Source organism: Myxine glutinosa, chromosome 1 (genome assembly GCF_964187855.1).
Source record: "Myxine glutinosa chromosome 1, kmMyxGlut1.1, whole genome shotgun sequence".
In the NCBI taxonomy this organism is placed as follows: domain Eukaryota; kingdom Metazoa; phylum Chordata; class Myxini; order Myxiniformes; family Myxinidae; genus Myxine; species Myxine glutinosa.
Window position 1 is genome coordinate 415,571,923 of NC_136261.1, and position 15,091 is coordinate 415,587,013.

Consider the following 15,091-nt stretch of genomic DNA (forward strand, 5'->3'; position numbering starts at 1 on the left):
CCCCAAAGGGAATGTGCTCATTCTGGATTATGATTACCTGGACTCCGCTTAGACTATTAATCGAAATCCTTATCCTAAAAATCTGAAATTGCATGCACATGATCTATGACCCATTTGTATTGAAATATTAAATTTCCGACATCATAGGTCACATGATTTGGCATCCATATTGGATTGAAGGAAAATATTAAATAATTATATCTCTGAAACTACTTACCCTAACAATGTGAAATTTTACAAACATCATCTAAGACGACTGTTGCACATAGCTTGAAAATGATGACATTGTAGATCATGTGGTTTGGCAGCCATCTTGGATAGAAAAACGAACATTATCCGATCAACACGAAACTTCACAAACCTGATCCCCGACCCATACATATACCGAGTGTACATTTTTCAGGTCATATGTCATGTGGTGCAGCAGCCATATTAGCTTGAAAGCAGATATTAAAATATATATATATTTTATGATTTTAATTAAAATTAATTTAAAAAAAAATTAAATTATAAATGTCATCATAAATTATATAAATTAAATTATATAAATTATATAAATATTAGAATTTTTTTTATATAAAAAAAACTTGTGGGGTGGGGCAGGGGGATGCTGGAGATCGGCCTAACCCTCCTCTTCGTGTGTGTGTGTGTGTGTGTGTTCGGGGGCGGGTGGGGGGGGGGGGAGGAGAGATGCTCGAGATCGCCTTACTCCCCTCTTCGACGGAGGGGGATAAGGGGTGTGGTAGATGCTGGAGATCGCCTAGATCGCTAGATCGCTAGATCGCTAGATCGCTGGAGATCGCCTGGAAACCCTCCTCTTAGTTTGGGGTGGGGGGAGTGAGATGCTAGATATCGCCTTACCCTCCTGTTGGGCAGAGGAGGACGAGGAGGGACATGCTGATATTACAATGCTCTCTTTTCAACATGCGGTTTGGACAAATTTCTGTCCTCACCTCTAATCCTTCCCAGGGAAACTCTCATTTCCTGCACAGCATTAATGTATTTATTTATTTCAAATAATCCATCAGACATAATCCATAACTGTGTTTATTGTAATCCTCCGTGTTGTTTATTTTTGTGCACCCGTCATTTTCACAGACTTTCCCCGAGTTGGTATCGTAAAGGAGAAAACAAAAATATAAATGTGCTGTTAGTATCGGCTCGTAGATCTACCCGGATTTCGGTTTCGGTGTTTCCAAGAACAGTCGGATCGAGGATTACAATCGAGGAGGAGAGGGGCGGGACGGAGCGGGAAGAGGCGTGGCAGGCTTGGAAGGGGCGGGACGGGAAGAGGCGTGGCAGGACTGGAAGGGGCGGGACGGGAAGAGGCGTGGCAGGCCTGGAAGGTGCGGGACGAGGTGGGACGGGACGGGACCGGACGGGGCGGGGCGGGGCGGCGCAGCCGGGCGCGGCGTGAGAGGCGGGTGGCACTCCGAAGGGCGCCGTATTCTGGAAAGGGTTTTGATGTTCTCACGTTCACTACTAGGTCAATATAAGGGGTTCTGTGTAACTACAAACTTCGTGCCAAGTCGACGATTGAAAAACAACTGAACTAAATGTAATTATTCTCATGTACCGTGACCGAGAGTGGTAAAATGGCCGATATGTGGCTTCAGTTCTTTATCTGACGCCAATTGGCCAATGAGCCATCAACTATCACATGGTGGAGATCAGTAAATCCGAGGAGGAAGAAGAAGAATGAATTGCGTTCACAGGAAGGAGTCAATAACGCCGAAAACTTCCGGGTGATCTTGTGAACGTTTAACTGCAACTGTGACGAAGATCCCCGTGATCGGATCGGGTCGGATCTTCTGGGGAAAAGGTTTGTTCGGAGTTTCTAATTTTATTATTCATACTGAGCAAGATATTCTGTAAAACGATCATTTGAAGATGTGGATCATTATGATTATACATAGCACGATATGACAAAGATGTGGATGGATTATGACGAAACTAGGTGGATGAGGTGGGTAAGGGAGAAGAAGAAGAAGCTGATTCGATTTAGCTTCAGCTCCGAATCCAGATCCGGTCTATCATTAGATACAAAACGTTACCTGTTTATCCTGTCGGAGGTTTGTGCGATACCGAGTGTCGTTCTACTTCGGCACCTGTGAAACTAATCCTGGTGTTGGCTTCATGGTGAATGTGGCTGGTTTAAGATGTTAGGGCATGTTGTTGTTACGTTGTTAGGGCAACGTTGTTAGGGCACGGCACGTTGTTTCAGAGGTGTAGGCATCTTTGACCATTTCGGTGTCTTTTGTGTCTTCATGGTGTTTTGGGTCTTCAGGGTCTTTTGGGTCTTTGGTGTCTTCAGAGGCTTTTGGGTCTTGAGGGTCTTCGGTGTCTTTTGGGGCTTTTGGGTCTTAAGGGTCTTTTGGTTCTTCTTGATCTTTAAGGGTATTTGGGTCTTTTTGGGTCTTCGGGGTATTTTTGGTCTTCAGGGTGTTTTGGGTCTTCGGTGTGTTTTGGGTCTTCGGTGTGTTTTGGGTCTTCGGTGTGTTTTGGGTCTTCGGTGTGTTTTGGGTCTTCGGTGTGTTTTGGTTCTTCGGTGTGTTTTGGATCTTCGGTGTGTTTTGGGTCTTCGGTGTGTTTTGGGTCTTCGGTGTGTTTTGGGTCTTCGGTGGGTTTTGGGTTTTTTTGGTATGCTCTGCAGGTTGGTCGGAGCGATGAAGAGAAGGACAAGTTCTGGTGTGCGATAGAGAAGCTGATGGAAAACGTGAAAGATGAGGAAGTTGTTGTGGTAGGAGGAGACCTAAATGGACATGTGGGAAGGAGTATGGACGGTTTTGAGGGAGTTCATGGGGGTTACGGATATGGTGTGAGAAATGGAGAAGGTGAAAGGATTTTGGAGTTTGCTGATGGAGCTGATTTGTTAATTTGTAACACTCAGTTCCAGAAAGGGGATAATAGGCTTGTTACATACACGTCAGGTGGGTCGACGACAACTGTTGACTTCCTGATGGTGCGTAGGTGAGATAGGGGGCACCTCCGGGACACAAAGGTGATCCCGGGGGAGGAGACTGTTTCACAGCACCACTTGGTTGCCTGCTACATAAGGGTGAGAGGTGCGAGGAGAGCTCGGCGGGTGAAGTACCAACCGAGAATGAATGTGTGGAGGTTGAAAGAGGTGACAGTAAGGGGGGCATTAAAAGAGAGGCTGAGTCGGGTAGAGGATGATGTTGTTGAGCTTGAACGTGGTTGGATGTCAATGAAAGATAGTCTGTTGGGAGCCATTGGTGATGTATGTGGATGGACAAAGGCACTCGGAAACATGGTGGTGGGATGACGAATTTGGAAAGAGGATTGATGAGAAGAGGAAGAAGTTCAAGGCGTGGCAGAAGGCGAAGGGTATGGGGGCAGAAAAAGCATAGCATGAAAGTTATAAGGCAGCCAAGAAGGCTGCAAAGAAAGAGGTAGCAAAGGCACCGGAGACATGTAGGAAAGTGTTCGGAGAACGCTTGGATTCGGAAGAGGGTCAGAGAGTGGTATTCAGGATTGCAAAGCAGATAGCGAAAGAGAGGTGTGATGTGATGGGGGTGAGTTGCTTGAAGGATGAAGTGGGACAAATCGTTGTGGACCCAGGTGGAATTAAAGGGAGATGGAAAAGATATATGGAAATGCTGTTGAATAAAGAGAATGAATGTGATGGCAAAATAGAGAGTAACCCAGTTTTAGGAGCGGCAGAGAAGATAACTGAGAAGGAAGTTGAGGAAGCGATACAAGCATTGAAGAGTAGAAAAGCAGGAGGGCCGACGGGAGTTGGGGGAGATATGTTGAAGGCAGCAGGAAGTTGGAGTGTGAAGAGAATGGCAGAAATCTGTAAACTGGTGGTGAAAGAAGGTCGCATTCCAGTGGATTGGGAACTGAGTACCCTTGTCCCTCTATACAAGGGAAAAGTTGACCATCTGGAGTGTGGCTCGTACCGAGCGATAAAGTTATTGGAGCATGGAATGAAGGTATTGGAAAGGGTGTTGGAGAGGAGGATAAGGAAGAAGGTGAAGATCGACGAAATGCAGTTTGGATTTATGCCACTAAGAGGAACGACAGACGCGCTCTTTATTGTGAGGCAGTTGCAGGAGAAGTACATGCAGAAGAGGAAGAAGTTGTTTCTTGGGTTTGTTGATCTGGAGAATGCATTCGATAGGGTTCCACGCAAAGTATTGACATGGGCATTGAGGAAGTTAGAAGTGGAGGAATGGTTGATCAGAGTAGTGATGGCAATGTACAAAAGAGCGCGCACAGCTGTAAGGGCGAAGGACGGGAACAGTGGTGAGTTTGAGGTGAAGGTGGGAGTGCATCAGGGGTCGGTACTAAGTCCACTACTATTTGTAGCTGTGATGGAGGTGCTGGCTCAGACCGTAAAGGAGGGTTTACCGTGGGAGATGTTGTATGCAGATGATCTGGTGTTGATTGCGGAAAGTATGGATGGACTGAAGGAAAAGATGAACAAGTGGAATGAATGTATGGAGACAAAAGGTCTGAAGGTGAATATAGGAAAGACGAAGGTGATGGCAAGTGGTAAAGCATGTGGTGAGGTGGAAAGAACTGGGAAGTGGCCATGTGCTGTGTTCAGGAAGGGTGTCGGAGTGAACTCCATTAAATGTACAATGTGCGCTGAGTGGTTTCATCAAAAATGTAGTGGTCTGAGAGGGTCATTAACCAGTGAGGCAGCTACATTCAAATGTAAGGTGTGCACAGAGGGAGCTGCAGATGCAGGAAATGTTGAGTTGGATCTTGGAGACGGCGTGAAGCTGGAAGGTGTGAAAACATTTTGCTACCTCGGAGACATGCTGAATGGAGAAGGTGGATCAGACTCGGCAACGGTTGCTCGAGTGAGATGTGCATGGAAGAGGTTTCGGGAACTGGGTAGCGTGCTGATGAGGAGGGGAGTGTCGTTGAAGCTGAAGGGAAAGGTGTATGCTGCATGTGTGAGAAGTGTTATGATTTATGGGAGCGAGACATGGGTCATGAATGTAGAGCAGCAACGAAGGCTGGGAGGGTGGAAATGCGAATGGTTCGGTGGATGTACGGAGTGTCGTTGAGAGAGAGGAAGACAAATGATGAATTGCGAAAGATGATGGGAATAGAGCCTGTGATTGATGCTGTGACGAGGAACAGGTTGAGATGGTTTGGTCATGTGTTGAGGAAGCATGAAAGTGACTGGTTGAGAAGAGTGATGGAAATGAATGTAGAAGGAAGTAGAGGACGGGGAAGACCGAGAAAAACTTGGCTAAAGATGGTGGAAGAAGAAATGCGGGCAAGGGGGTTAACAAGGAGAGATGCAGATAATAGGGCAAAATGGAGAAGATTGTCATGGGGACCGCAAGGCTAACCCCCGCTCTTGCAGGGAAAATGGCCTTAAAATGCATATTGTTGTTTGTTGTTGGTGTGTTTTGGGTTATAGGGGTATTTTAGGTATTAGTGGTGTTTTGGGTCTTTTTGGGGTGTTTTGGGTCTTAGGGGTGTTTTGGGTCTTAGGGGTGTTTTGGGTCTTAGGGGTGTTTTGGGTCTTAGGGGTGTTTTGGGTCTTAGGGGTGTTTTGGGTCTTAGGGGTGTTTTGGGTCTTAGGGGTGTTTTGGGTCTTAGGGGTGTTTTGGGTCTTAGGGGTGTTTTGGGTATTAGGGGTGTTTTGGGTCTTAGGGGTGTTTTGGGTCTTAGGGGTGTTTTGGGTCTTAGGGGTGTTTTGGGTCTTAGGGGTGTTTTGGGTCTTAGGGGTGTTTTGGGTCTTAGGGGTGTTTTGGGTCTTAGGGGTGTTTTGGGTCTTAGGGGTGTTTTGGGTCTTAGGGGTGTTTTGGGTCTTAGGGGTGTTTTGGGTCTTAGGGGTGTTTTGGGTCTTAGGGGGTCTTGGTGGTCTTAAGGGTCTTGGGGGAATTAAAGGGTCGTCAAAGGTCTGAGGGGACTCAGCAGTCTTAACGCAATTAAGAGGGTTAATTTTTAATTAAGAGGGTGCTAATTTTATTTGAAGACGAATAAGACGTTTTCGTCGCATATAAACATACATATGTAGCGGTTACCGGAAGCATGACACAATTACCTTGCACCGGCCGATGACGCAACCGGCGAGCGGTCACTTGTCCGGACTTGCCCGGGCGTGTCCAGACTTGACTTTCCCGGGCGAACACTTGGCTTACCTATTTGCATACCACACCCAGCCTTAGAGGCGTGGCTTTTGTGTGTTGAGCTTTACTTATAAATTGCCGCCTGTTCGATGGGCTGATTCAGTGCTTTTGAGTTCTTGCGGTTTGAGCTGAAATAAATAGCTCAGTGAAACTTCGTTCCTGGTGTCGTCCATTTTGTCCGGCTTCATCGTGTGAGCATAGCTCCCACAATTGGTGACCCCTTTTCGAGAACACGGCGATGGAGTCATCTGTATCTTTGAAGCTCCCTGGCTTTTGGGAATCGCACGCGGCCGTCTGGTTCGCCCAAGCGGATTCTCTCTTCGCCCTGCGGAACATTACAGAGGACACGATGCACTACCACCATGTGGTCTCCGCGCTCAACACCTCCACTGCTGCCCGGGTCCTGAGCTTCCTACAGAACCCGCCGAACGCCGACAAATACGGTGCGCTCAAAGGTCTACTCCTCGGTGCGTTTGGCCTCACAGAGACCGAACGCGCGCGAAAGCTGCTCGACCTCCCGGACCTGGGTGAGGCCCGTCTATTTGAGCGCATGGACCACATGCTGGCTCTACTCGGTGACCACAGCCCGGATTTCCTCTTCCGCGAGCTGTTGCTCCGGCAGCTACCCGGGCAGGTACGGTTAGCTTTGGCTAACTCGCCCATCACGGACCCTCGCGCCCTGGCTAAGGAGGCCGATAAATTTTTCTCGGCCAGGCGACAAGTCAGAGCGGCCGCCTGGAACCCTGGGCCAACCGAGGCAACGCCCGCGCCACGACCGGCGCCACCACTGGCCGAGTCAGCACCACTGGCGGCAGCGGCCACCGCGACGCCCCGTCGACCGAACCCGACGCGACCGCCGGAGCCTCCACCAGAGCAGACCATGTGCTATTACCACGCCAGGTTCGGGCAGAAGGCCAGAACGTGCCACCCACCGTGCACTTTCGGCAGGTCAGGAAACGACCAGGCCGGCGCTCGCTGCCTGCCATGAGCGTCGGCCATTCAGGCAGCCTTCTGTTTATCACGGACACAGCGTCCGGGCAGCGTTTTTTGTGTGACACCGGCGCCCAGCTGAGCGTGATACCCATCTCGGTGCAGGACAAACAGGCCGCGCTGTGCGGCCCCGCCTTGGTCTCTGCAAACGGCTCCTCCATACGCACCTTCGGTTCATGCAGCGTCGCATTCTACTTCTGGGGCCAGCGCTTCAGGTGGGACTTTATCACGGCGAACGTGCCCATGGCCTTGCTGGGTGCAGATTTTCTGTGTGCGCATAGGCTTTTGGTCAACGTCAAACGGCGTCGGCTCATCAACGCGGAGACCTTCAGCTCGCTCGCTTGCTCATTGAGCGGCTCCGCCAAGCTAGCCTGCGCGCTCCCGGCCGTGGACGATTTCACCCGCCTACTCGCCGAGTTTCCCACCCTCACGCAGCCGATGTTTTCGGCCATTGCCGTCAAGCACGGCGTCGAACACCACATCCCGACCACAGGTCCACCGGTCTATGCCAGGGCTCGCCACCTCGACCCAGCCAAACTCGCCGTGGCAAAGGCGGAATTTGACGCGCTGGAGCGATTGGGCATTGTGCTGCGCTCGAATAGCGCGTGGGCCTCACCCCTACACATAATGCCAAATACTGGGTGGCGGATGGCGACCATGCGGCGATGACCGCCTCCTCAATGACGCCACAACCCCGACCGGTACCCGATACCACACATACAGGATTTTTCCGCCCATTTGGCGGGGCGGGTGATCTTTTCCAAGGTCGACCTCATTCGGGGTTACCACCAGGTACCCGTCCGTTCAGCCGACGTACCAAAGACGGCGGTAATTACACCTTTTGGCCTCGCCTCTTTGAGTTCCTTCGCATGCCTTTGGGCCTTAAGAACGTGGCCCAGGCCTTCCAACGGCTGATGGAGAGTGTGCTGCGCGACCTCACCTTCCTTTTTGTCTACTTGGACGACATTCTCGTCGCCAGCACTTCCCGGGCGGAGCACCTCATCCACCTGCGCATGCTTTTTGAGCACCTCGGCCAGCATGGCCTCATAATCAACCCGGCGAAATGCCAGTTTGGCGTAACGGCCGTCGACTTCCTGGGGCACCGCATCACGGAGTGCGGGGCCGTCCCGCTGCCTACCAAGGTGGAGGCAGTCACAAGTTTCCCGTGCCCCTGCTCCATCAAGGCCCTACAGGAATTTTTGGGGATGGTAAATTTCTACCACCGGTTCGTGCCTCGCGCCGCCCAACTCATGCGCCCCCTGTACGAAGCCCTCCGTGGCAAGCCGGCCAAGAACGACGTCGCCTGGACCACAGAGATGGACGCGGCATTCACAGGCGCTAAGCTGGCCCTCGCCAATGCGACCATGCTGGCGCACCCGGCACTCGACGTACCCATCGCCCTCACCACGGACGCTTCCGACTATGCGGTGGGCACCGTGTATGAACAGTGGGTGAACAGGGCTTGGCAACCGCTGGCCTTCTTCAGCCGGCAGCTTCGCCCTAACGAGCGCAAGTATAGCGCTTTCGACCACGAGCTCGTCGGCGTTTACTTGGCTGTTCGCCACTTCCGCCATCTTTTGGAGGGCCGCCCGTTCATGGCGTTTGTGGACCACAAACCCCTGGTCTTTGCCATGGCCAAGGTTATGGAGCCGTGGTCGGCCCGCCAGCAGCGCCACCTCTCCGCCGTGTCCGAATCTACGACGGACATCCGGCACGTCGTGGGCAAGGACAACACTGTGGCCGATTTCCTCTCCCGGTCCGGCGCGAACGCCGTCCACCTGGGTGTGGACTTCGCCCGCATGGCGGCCGACTAGACCGCCGACCCCACGGTGCATGCCCTCCGGACAGCCGACACAGGCCTGCGGTTGGCCGACGTCCCCTTTGAGGACACAGGCACGGTTCTCCTCTGCGACGTTTCCCTGGGCCAAGCTCACCCCATCGTGCCCACCGGATGGCAACGGCACATTTTTGACGCCCTCCACGGCCTTTCCCACCTGGGCCGGAAATCATCACAGAAGCTCGTGGCAGCAAAGTTCGTCTTGCACGGGCTCTGTAAAGACGTCCGCGACTGGGCCAACGCCTGTGTCGCCTGCCAACGCGTGAAGGTCCACCTGCACACCCAGGCCCTGTTGGCACCATTCAACGTACCCACGCGGTGCTTCGACCACGTCAATGTGGACCTGGTGGGACCCCTTCCCTCCTCGCGGGGCTTCACCCACCTCCTCACAATGGTGGACAGAACCACCAGGTGGCCGGAGGCCATCCCGCTGGCATCAACGACATCCGCCGACATGGCGCAGGCCTTCATTGGCACCTAGATTGCCCGTTTCAGTGCGCCCTCGGACATCTCCTCCGACAGAGGCCCGCAATTCGCCTCCGAACTTTGGGGCGCAGTCGCCCAGGCCTTGGGGGTCAAGCTACACCGCACCACGGCCTACCACCCCCAAGCCAATGGCTTGTGCGAGCGGTTCCACCGCTCGATGAAGGCCGCTCTCAGGGCCAGCCTCCAGGATGACGGTTGGGCCGACAGGCTCCCGTGGGTCCTATTGGGCTGCCGAACGGCCCCTAAAGAGGACCTCCAGGCTTCCACTGCCGAGCTGGTCTACGGCCAGCCACTGCGCGTGCCAAGCGAGTTCATCCCTGATGCCACCGGCCCCTGGTCCGCGGCTCGCCAATGCTCGGACCTCCAGGAGGCCGCCAGGAGATTTGCCCCTGTGCCCACGTCCCACCACGGCTGCCCCCAACCCTCCGTCCCCCCAGCGCTTCGCACTGTGGAGTACGTTTTTATCCGGCATGACACACACCGGGGACCGCTCCGGCCGCCATACGATGGACCTTTCCGGGTCCTGCAGAGGGACGACAAGTCATTCATCATCGACATCAGCGGCAAGCCGGACCGCATATCCGTGGACCGCCTCAAGCCGGCCCATTTGGACCTCAACCAACCTTCACGGTTGGCCCTTCCTCCACGACGGGGCCGTCCCCCATCAACCAAACCCCCCTCCCGACCATCCACCGCCACGCCGCCTGCCACCCCCACACGAATCGCCAGTGGTCGTTTCGGCCGGGTCATCGAGAACCGCCTCAAACTGACTCTCCCAGTGCAGGTTAATTCTGGGGGGGCGCATGTAGCGGTTACCGGAAGCATGACACAATTACCTTGCACCGGCCGATGACGCACCCAGCGAGCGGTCACTTGTCCGCACTCGCCAGGGCGTGTCCAGACTTGCCTTTCCTGGGCGAACACTTGGCTTACCTATTTGCATACCACGCCCTGCCTGGGAGGCGGGGCTTTTGTGTGTTGAGCTTTACTTATAAATTGCCGCCCGTTCGATGGGCTGATTCAGTGCTTTTGAGTTCTTGCGGTTTGAGCTGAAATAAATAGCTCAGTGAAACTTCGTTCCTGGTGTCATCCATTTTGTCCGGCTTTATCGTGTGAGCATAGCTTCCACACATACATACATAACCATATACGTTTGCTCTATTATAATAAGATACGGAAGTAAAGGTAATCCTGTTTAAACACTCCATTCATTCCATCGATGTTTTATTTTTTTCACACGAGTTTTCAAGGCTGAATCGTGTCCACATCGAGGATTAATTTAAAAAAAACTCCATTTCACGTGTGCATGGACATGTAATTCACACATGTAAAATAAATAAATAAGTAAACACAGACCAGAAATTGCCGAGAGATATTTTTTCGTTCTTATTTTATTAGCTATGTGCACGTACACTTTGAAGAAGTTTATTTTAAATCTTTAATTTTAAAAATGTCATTTTGTATGCTGTAACAAAAAGAGTAACTATGGTTTTCGTGAGTCAGAAAGGTGGAATGTAATTTACCTTATACACCGCCCAAAATACTTTTTTCCCAGGGACTTTTCCATTTGAGCTATATTCTTTATATAGTCGGAATGTTTCATTCTTTCGACGTCGTCACAATAAAACGTTGCAATTTGGGACTCTGCACGTGGAGAGAAGGGCGGAGCATCGTTTACGTGTCGCCAGTCACGTTTGTAAATGCTGTCTCCAAAATGAATAAAATAACGAGAGAACAGAATGAGACCGCCAATGAACATTAACCCAGACTTGCACGAGATGCTGAGCAACAAAGACATTGGAAGGTAATGTGTGCTCAGCAAACGTATACAAGAGCAGTGGTAATGAATCCGGATGAAGTATCGGAAATATTGTTAAAGATCATCACTGCGGTATGAGTCAGATGACGTCACCATGCATGTATTGTTCTGGGAAACATTTCACAAATGAATGAATGGGACAAGGGATTGGATTTACACTGTGTTGCTCCAAGAGAAAAGTTCAATCACCTCTAATATTTGCCGTACATGCTCGATTGGAACAACTGCTGGAGTAAGTGGGAGAGGCGACTGGGGGAGGAGGAGAGGCGACTGGGGGAGGAGGAGAGGCGACTGGGGGAGGAGGAGAGGCGACTGGGGGAGGAGGAGAGGCGACTGGGGGAGGGGGAGAGGAGACTGTGGGAGGCGAGAGGCCACTGGGTGAGGGGTAGAGGAGACTGGGTGAGGGGAGAGGAGACTGGGTGAGGGGAGAGGAAACTGGGTGAGGGGAGAGGCTACTGGGTGAGGGGAGAGGAGACTGGGTGAGGGGGAGAGGAGACTGGGTGAGGGGGAGAGGAGACTGGGTGAGGGGGAGAGGAGACTGGCTGAGGGGACTTGGGGGAGGGGTAGAGGTGACTGCGGGAGGTGAGAGGCCACTGGGTGAGGGGGAGAGGAGACTGGGTGAGGGGGAGAGGAGACTGGGTGAGGGGGAGAGGAGACTGGGTGAGGGGGAGAGGAGACTGGGTGAGGGGGAGAGCAGACTGGGTGAGGGGGTGAGGGGGAGAGAAGACTGGGGGAGGGGGAGAGGAGACTGGTGGAGGGGGAGAGGAGACTGGTGGAGGGGGAGAGGAGACTGGTGGAGGGGGAGAGGAGACTGGTGGAGGGGGAGAGGAGACTGGTGGAGGGGGAGAGGAGACTGGTCGAGGGGGAGAGGAGACTGGTCGAGGGGGAGAGGAGACTGGTCGAGGGGGAGAGGAGACTGGGTGGAGGGGAGAGGAGACTGGGTGAGGGGGAGAGGAGACTGGGTGAGGGGAGAGGAGACTGGAGGAGGGGGGAGGGGAGAGGAGACTGGGGGGGGGGGAGAGGAGACTGGGGAGGGGAGAGGAGACTGGGGAGGGGAGAGGTCTGAGGAGGAGTTGGAAAGTAATGAGGGAAGAGGAGTAAAGTGTGACCCACTCTCCCCCGTGTGTGTGACCCACTCTCCCCTGTGTGTGTGATGTGGGAGGGAGAGGATTTGAGCTCTTAAAGTCACATTTTACATGAGATGTAATTCCACATTTCAAACTGTATTTCCCATGTGCACACACATGCATTCACATGTTATCAGAAGTAAATAAATTGTGTAGATTACATCATTTGTGGATCTGATAAATTGCCAGCAACCATTTTGTAAAACTGAATGTGCAGGTGCAGCATCTAACTCAATATGTCCAAATGTCACACACGTCCATGCCCGTGGGATTCCCATGGGTGACCCCACTCGTACTTGAATATTGCATAACATAAATCGCTTTCATAATACTTTCAAGAACCATGATATATTTCGATATTTAGCATTAGAGGGCCTCGCATGTAAGAGGGACAGGATTAGGGTGAATGTGACTGCTGATATGGCTGTGTAGTATGAGGCTGATTGACGCTGTGTTCTATGTTGATCAATAAAACGTCCGGCTTCTAAACTGTGACTCAACGGTGGTCTTTCTGTCTTCTACCGACTCCTCTCCGGCCTTGCTCCCCCAGCTCTCTCTGTGCTCTGTCCCCCAAATATTCCTACAGGTCGCACAAGATCTGCCAGCAACCCTCTGATGGTTAAACTGCCGAAATCTCGGCTCTCTGCTCACCTTCACTCTTTCATTCCTCTTTTATCCCGCCTCTGGAACAAACTCCCACACTCCCTTCAATCCCACTCCTCCCTCCAGTTCTTTAAAACAGCTGTTCACCACCATCTCTTATCTTCCCCCATCCAAAACCTTGATCTTTTCTACCCCCACTAATTCACCCCAGATTCACCTTGTTTGAAATTCCAACTTCTTTCCTGGAAGTCCTGGCAGTGTCCATATGTTTTATACCTCTCCCACCCCCCATTCCCATGCCTCCCCCCCCCCAAAGCCCTCTCCCTCCCACAGATCTCTCGATTTCTCCATGTCTCTCGCTCCCTGCTCTCAAATGTTGTGTTTGTGTCCTTCCCCCTCTCTCCCCATCTTGTCTACCGCTCCCGATGTTATATGTTTTATGTGTCGGTTTGTCTTTCTGTGTGATTAATGTTCGCTCTTTCACGAGCCTCAATCTTGTATACAAAAAAAAACAAACAAAAAAAACGTCGTCTTGTTACAGTATACAATGCCATACTGGTGATTGATGAGACTGCTTCAGTAGCACTAAACTTCTGGATTTTTTCACCATCTTTAATATGATTTATATATATACTAGGGCATTGCCCGTACTATATCTATATCTAAAATTATATCCCCCCCCTCTATTTACATGAAATGGTTTGGTCCAAAGCGAACGGCTTGCGAAGACGGTGACAATCCCCCCCCCCTCTATTTACATGCAATGGTTTGGTCCAAAGCGAACGGCTTGCGAGTACGGTGACAATCCCCCCCCTCTATTTACATGAAATGGTTTGGTCCAAAGCGAACGGCTTCCGGAGTTTGGTAAAGAAATCGCCATCGCGTGCACAAACGCGCAGGAAAGCGAATGAATCGCAAATTCGGTTTTATTAGTTTTAAAACATAGTTTAACGCCAACATAGTTTGCAAACGTGAAATAAATGAATACGCTCTCAAATGTGCCATCCGAGGCAGAGTGTGTCCTCCACGTTCGGCACACGCGATCGTTCGCTGCTCTCTGATTGGTTGAATCGTTTTTTGGACATAGCTCGGTAAGTAATTGTCCGATTAATATGAAACCTTGAAAAGGCACATCCTCGGGTCCCCAGCAATATACCTGGCAAGTTAAAAGTATATCGGACCCGTGGTTGTCGAGAAACAGCGGTCACAGACAAACAGACGTACAGACGTACAGAGATTACTGGAATTATCGATAGATAAATCATATTAAAGATGGTGAAAAAAAAACCATCTTTAATATTATTATTTTATTAAAATTGAAGTATGCACTTGAACAATTGGTGAGGCCTCAACTACAATATTGCTTGCAGTTTTGGTCACCACAGGTCTGGAAAAACATAGCCGCTTATAGAGAGGGTTCAACACAGGCCTACTAGATTGATTCCAGGCCTAGCTAGACTCAACTCTGAGGAGTGCTTGAAGGAGATGGCTTTATACATTAGAAAGGAGGCGCTTATGATGGGATATGATAGATGTTTAAGATAATGAATGGTATCGACAAAATAAGTGCAGAATAATTCTTCCGCAGAGACAGTGACAGGCCCAGGGTCAGTAATCTAGTAAAGAAAATAAGAGTTAATATGGTAGTAAGGTAAGGGTCTTTCACTCTGAGTAGTTAATGCATGGGTTGGTCTCCGACAAAGGCAATGGCAACAGAACCAATAGATAAGTTTAAATCAGGATTAGACAAGTATCTGGAAGCTTTAGAGAAAGAAGAGTATTGGGATATTGGCAAGACGTTTGTTACTAGAGTATGGATTGGGAGATTGTGTGCATCTGAGTGAAGTGGAGTGTCGTGTCTGTGTGAGGTCTCATCAAGGGGTGGTGTGGTTGATGATTGTCATTCAAGAACCGCCATCGCCCAAACATTCCCCCCCCCACCCACCACCCCTCTGAAACCCCCCCCCCCCCACCCCACAAAAATTCCTTTTTCTCTTTTTTAATTTTAATAATGAAAATAAATGTATTTCTCCATTTGTATTTGATGTGCTTTGAATATCCCTGGTCGTGCCACATCATCTCATCCACATTCCTCCCCTCATTCCCCAAA

The 15,091-nt window shown here is 51.0% G+C and overlaps 1 protein-coding gene across 2 annotated transcripts in view; it reads left to right on the top strand.

Moving 5' to 3' along the window:
• The first annotated feature begins 1,385 nt into the window (after nt 1-1,385).
• Nucleotides 1,386-15,091, top strand: part of LOC137417925 (uncharacterized) — a 108,176-nt gene continuing 94,470 nt past the window's right edge. The window contains exon 1 of one of the 2 annotated variants that reach the window (XM_068103879.2): nt 1,386-1,822. The gene's annotated coding sequence lies outside the window, so the exon portion shown is untranslated. The remainder of the gene's footprint in view (nt 1,823-15,091) is intronic. The other variant, XM_068103886.2, reaches the window with a different exon arrangement.